Source organism: Mastomys coucha, unplaced genomic scaffold (genome assembly GCF_008632895.1).
Source record: "Mastomys coucha isolate ucsf_1 unplaced genomic scaffold, UCSF_Mcou_1 pScaffold22, whole genome shotgun sequence".
Taxonomy (NCBI): domain Eukaryota; kingdom Metazoa; phylum Chordata; class Mammalia; order Rodentia; family Muridae; genus Mastomys; species Mastomys coucha.
The window spans coordinates 27,601,635-27,607,737 of record NW_022196905.1 but is presented as its reverse complement, the minus strand read 5'-3'; positions in this window follow the sequence as shown (position 1 = coordinate 27,607,737).

The window sequence follows — 6,103 nt, the reverse complement described above, 5'->3', positions numbered from 1 at the left end:
GGGGAGGGGGAGGAGGACGGGCACAGTGACTTTGGTGTCCAAAGCAGCTTGGCTATATTGAGGGCAGTCTAACTGCCATTGAAAAGACCTGCCGGTCTGACAGCTCCTCCTCAAATTTACCAGGCATAGAAAAGAGCCTGTCACCATGCTGGATCACCAAGTGTCTGTCACTGTCTTATGAGTCTTCTCAAGGCAAGGCCTTAGTTAAAATTCAGACATGGTAGAATCCTGGAGGCTGAGGTAGGCAGATCTCTCTGGATTCATGTCTAGCCTAGTCTATACTTTGGCTTCCAGGACAGGCTCCATAGAGAGACTTTGTCTCAAAAAACAAAACAAAACAAAACAAACAAACAAACAAAAAACCCAGGCCCTTACCACTTCTCAGTGGAGAGAAGTGGACCATAGGCCCTGGTGGCTAGAAGGATCCCCAGGACATGTGCCAAGCTACCAAGTTTTTCAGACACTGTAATCCCAGAAACCATTGCTCCTTCCTCTATGCACAGGCCCACACCCTCTTCCCACACCCCACACCACCCTTCCTCCGTCCTTTCTTCCTCTTGGTCCTCCTCACCTCTTACCATGCATGGGGACAGCCAGAAATTTAGTCTGGTCACAGAGGCCAGCATTGGGATCCACCAGAGGAACCTTGCAGAGGACAGAACTCAGGCTTCCTGCGGCCGATTGACCCAGCGGTAGCTGTCACACCTCAGCATCTTCAAAAGCCAACGACTAAAAGGACCTCGGAGAGACTCATCCTTGGAACGGCCTGAGGCCCAAATATCTTTTTATCTGGCTCACTGAGGTTGGCAGCAATTATCTGCCCGAATATAGGCTCCATGTGTCACTTCTTACAATAATCAATATGACAAAATTACTCAGTGAAATTCAGACATCCAATAAGCGATGCCTTGCAACTGGCCCATTTCACGAAAGAACCACCAGGAGTGGTTAGTGTCTCGGAGATGGAAATGCAGACATTTCTTCTGTGCTTTAGCTTTTCACTTTTAGCTGCTTTTTATTTCCATGCTGTGAGAGTGAACGGAGACATCCCAAGTGGTGTGCTGATAACGGGTGGGTAAGATGGATTCTCCCACTGAAGGCTGAGACCCGATGTTGGTTCATGGTGTAATGCTAATCTCCTGAAGTCTGTAGTACTTGGCAATAGATAGAACGTTAAATAATTTTTTCTCCTATGATAGGTTATCAAGTTATGAAAAACTGACATGGAAATTGCCTTCAGGGTAAATTATATAATTCATAAAACAGGAAGCCTTGTTCTGACACCTGGAACCCAAGCTTGGTTTGTTTTCTGGGCTGTCAGATTCCTTCAAGTTGAAAGTCTCTGATGTCACTTAGCATGCTAATTGTGGCTGAGTGCACAGAACGTATGTGGGGAGTTCTTGCCAGTGCTCTGCGGCAGGCAGACTGACTCTACAGCCTGACTCTACATGCCCCCAGCTTCCAGGAGCCCACTGACCCTGTGGGGAGGAAGTACCACGAGGGATGCATGCCTCACAACCACACTGTCACCACAGTGATCTCTGTGTGCTCCCAGGTGCAATCAGATTTCCACAAAGGTGAGCCTCACCTCACTTCTGAGAAAGACACAGGCACTCAGCATTTACAACATCATATAGGAAGCACTGCAAGCCTTCTCACATGTAAGTCAGAATCAGCATCAGATTTTCTGATTTGAACACAAGGAGAAAATAGAACTTAAATGTAACATGGCTCTTCACGAATACTGATGAAGTATTTTCATACTCTATCTTTTAATTAATATTGAAGTCTTTCAGTTCACCTTGACCATTATTCAGTGATAGATTTGCAAGAAGAATAATGTGGTTTGAAACCTATTGCATAAATGCAACAAGCTGGGAGGCAGAGAGCAGAGGTGGGCCGATGATGCATGATGGGATGGGGCACTATGGGGAAAGAGTCCTGCAGTGACCCTGGAGCTCACTGGGGGAGAAGCCGTGCTTCAGGCTGGGATAGCTGGGCAACCCTAGGTCCAGCTCTCCGCCCTACTACCCAACAATGAGCATGTCCCTCTACCTCTGCTCTGTGCTCGTAAAAACAATGGAGACAATGTGACAACAGGAAGTCCTTTGGATTCCGAGGATGAGCCTGGCACACAGGAGACCCTATATCTGCTCAGTGTGCTCTGGGCAGGTAACACCTGCGTAAATCCTAACATGGTGACCATTTTCCTGGTAATGAAAATGGGTTTTCCAACTTGGATGTCAAGGAGCCACGGAGGAATAGAGAGATGAGTGATCTGCCCATCTTGCCTGCTGCCAACATTTGTGACAGCAAGAGTCACTGGGCCCCTGGAGTTGTTGAAGAGGCGGGGCTAGTGTGACATCACAGTGCTCTGACAACTGTGTGAGGAGAGGCCTCCATGTGTTTGTCCCATTGTGGCTCTTTCACTATGGCAGGCTCTTCTCACACTCTAGCTAACCTCACCTCCCTTGCCTCCAGACCTCTCTTTTCCCAGCTGTAATCTTCTCAGGCATCAATCCACGAAGCTCTGCACACCGAGTTCAGTTTCTTAAAGTCAGTGTTAACTATAAGAAACTTTGAAATGTGTCAGGTCCTGAGCTGTGAGGCAGGCTTTGAAAAAAATCAAATTACTAAAACTCCAAAGACAAACAGGCAATAAAAAGAGATTCACAGACAATTCAGAAAGGGACTTAAAGAATTGTAAGAAAAAAAAAACTATTCAAAGAAGATAGGGAAACAGATGAAAATATGGGAAAATTTAACTATTGGAATCTTTAAGATAAACAAGAAGATGTAGAAGAACTGGGCACTCTGTATCTAAGATGAGGAATTCTTGGAATGGATTTGGAAGATGTTGAGAAGAGACTAGTGAAGGGACTGGATTGCCAAACCAGAAGAGTGTGAGAGGCAGGGAGGAGCTGCCGGTGAACATACTCATGCCTGGAGCACACATAGAGAGACAGGACAGAAGGCAGCAGCAGGAATGGATATGCAGAGGAATGGATACTGATGAGACACAGAGCTCAGTATGCCCGGGGGGGAGGGGGGGAGGGGGGGATGAACTTGGAAAGCCACGCCCCGGCACACCACAGGCCAAATGCTGAAGGCCCAACCAAGCCTCTTATCTTTAATAACCACCACATTTCTGGAAATGCCAGATAATGGACTCTAATATCCCATAACTACAATTCCTAACATTTGTTTTTTGAAAATTCCTTTAGTGAAAACATTTGCTGAAGGCTCATTTTTTTGTTGTTTGTGACATCTTTTATGAACTTCAGGATCTGGCTTAGTTGCATTTGCTGTGTGAACAAGGGAGGGATGGCTTCACCAGGTTCACAGGAGTCAGCCAGACGTGCTGACGTCTTGCCTGTTGTCAACAAAAGGCTCTGTGTTCTCCCGTTCCTACTCCACTGAACTGAAAAGCCTGCAGAGCCTGTGATGTGCCTCGGCTTTCCATAGTGCATACGTGATCACAAATAGGCTCCTATTTTAATTTCGGAGTAACCAGGAAAAGGCAAATACATGTTTAAATTGGTCTGGAACCTGTAAAACCTGAGACTATGTCCTTAGACCCCAAAAGCCCAGCAAGAGTACATGTGAGCTGCATGTGGAGTCTCATGAAATGCACCCTTCTAGAAAGTTCAGGAGATGACCTTGGAGCCAGCCACCAAAGTATGGTTTTGTGGTTTGTTTTATTTTTTTTCAATAGGATTAAACACGGACCACGGGGGACCTGAGAAAGCTACCACTTTAGAAACAGAAAATCCTTTAAAGTCACTTTGACTGTCTGGTAGCTGGTGACTCTGAGCCATCATGGTTACTAGGGGACAAAGAGGCCCTGGGCAGAAAAGCCCCGGGCATTCTCACTGTGCAGGTGCTCTGTCAAGACTGGCTCCCGCTCCATGAACTTTGTCTCCAGCCTTGCTAACTTGGCTTCTGGGTTCCTGCTCTAAGCCTGATGGAGAAGCAGGTGTGTCTTCAGCTCTATCCCATGAATAAAGAGATGTTTGAGAAGTACAGGACTGTGCCACCTGCCGAAAGCTGAGATGGGGAGTTGTCCATCAAGGGCAGTACAGCCAAGCACAGCATAAAAAACCCCTAAGGTAGATGCATTCTGTGTATTTGATATTGTTTCTTAGTGTGACTCATCAATGTCCCTTAACAGTAAGTTACAGATAGTTTTGTGTGAAAAGAGGGTAAAGATATCTTGGATGGTTAGTCTGAGGGGAGATAGGAGGAACAGGGAGGGACGCAATGCCTGCTTCTCCTCTGGTCTGGGAAGCTCCCCGGAGATCTTTTCTCTTTCTTCTTCAGGTTTTTAATTATTATTTGTAATTCTCTCTATATGTTCTCTTGAGGATGGGGAGGGGTTATGGTTCCCTGGTACAGTTAAAGGCAGTTGGGGGCCACCTGATGTGGGTGCTGGGAACCAATCTGGAAGAGTGAGTGAGCAAGAGCTCTTAACCCCCGAGCCCTATGACAGAGAAAGACCGTGAGACTAGAAGATATGTCGGGAAGCCTAGCGATCATACTCGAAGACAGATTACTAAGAAGAAAATACTGCTGGACCTGAGAACACCTGGATGTTCCCTTCCTTTGGAAAGGGTTCTGATGGGACCTTTTCCCTCTGCATAAGTGTCCCTTGGCTTTTAACAAGTCTTATTACAGACCAGGAAACCGGAGAGGATGGCATCTTAAGTAGACACTAATGCCTAAAATTCCATAGGACAATCAGACCCCTTTCAGGCCTGTGTCTGAGACCTAGCTGCCCCCAGCATCACCCTGGATTGGGAGCTCTCTAAAGCAGGGCCCGAGTCAGTGATTTGCCAAGGAAATCCCCAGAGGGAAGGGAGATGCTGAAGAGTAAATTCAGATTCATTAAGACTCCCCTTAGGTTATGGGAGAGCTCAGGAACATGAGATAAACTGACATATAACCCAGAAATTCCACTACTAAGTTTATAACCCAGAGAACTGAAAACAGGGCCTTAAACAGAACTCTCTTAGTCTGGGTTTCTTTCTTCCTTCCTTTCTTTTCTTTCTTTTTTTTTTTTTGTTTTTTTTTTTTTTTTTTTTTTTTTTTTTTTTTTTTTTTTTTTTTGTTTTTTTTTGGTTTTTTTTGGTTTTTTGAGACAGGATTTTTTTGTATAGCCCTGGCTGTCCTGGAACTCACTCTGTAGACCAGGCTGGCCTTGAACTGAGAAATCCATGGGTCTCATGGAGGCATTTCCCCAACTGAAGCTCCCTTCTCTGTGATAACTCCAGCCTGTGTCAAGTTGACACACAAAACCAGCCAGTACAAGAACCTTGGGTGCCATTGTTAACAGTGGCACTGGATTATAAAAAAGAAGACAGAGAAACACGTGGACAAAATGGATGAAAACCAGAGAATCGGAACTGCTGGAATCTTCAAAACAAAAACAATGATCTGAAACGAAGAACTCCTGGAGTGGATAGAAGACAGCGAGAAAAGACTAATGACGCGCAGGATTGGCAAACTAGAAGCCTCAACAGAAAGAGTTTGAGTTTGGGGGAGAATGTGAGAATGTGTTTTTTACTCCATGTGCTTTGAAGCCTTTGCTACGCGTTGAGCGCCGCCTGCTCCCGGTGTTGACAAGTGGAAACTTCTTTCTGTTATTCACTCAGCCCGCACCAACGTTCTCCTCCTAAAAGCAATGCTTCTCTTCTGACACCTGCTGGCCACACGAGGCATAGCACCTCCCCCTGTAACTCTTATCTGCCTGAGGAGGGGAGTAAAATGGGTATACTTAGGGCTAGAGGAATCTGGATAAAGGCAAGCAGAAATTACCCTCCACTCGTTCTGATAACACTCCAGGAAGACTGGCATTTAACAGGAGAGTCAACCTGGCATCATCAATTCAAAATCTCCCGTTGAGCATGTTTTAGCACACTTTTATCCAACCCACAAATATTTTCCGAACCTCCACCACATGGCTCTATCATTCTAGGCTTATTACACACCTAGAGATTAGGAAAGTGTGGAATACAATGTCTCTTGCTCCCTAGCACCTCAAAGAAAGCACAGATGAATGCACACTTTGTTCCCAAAAGGTGTACACAGAGACCAACCTGTTGGC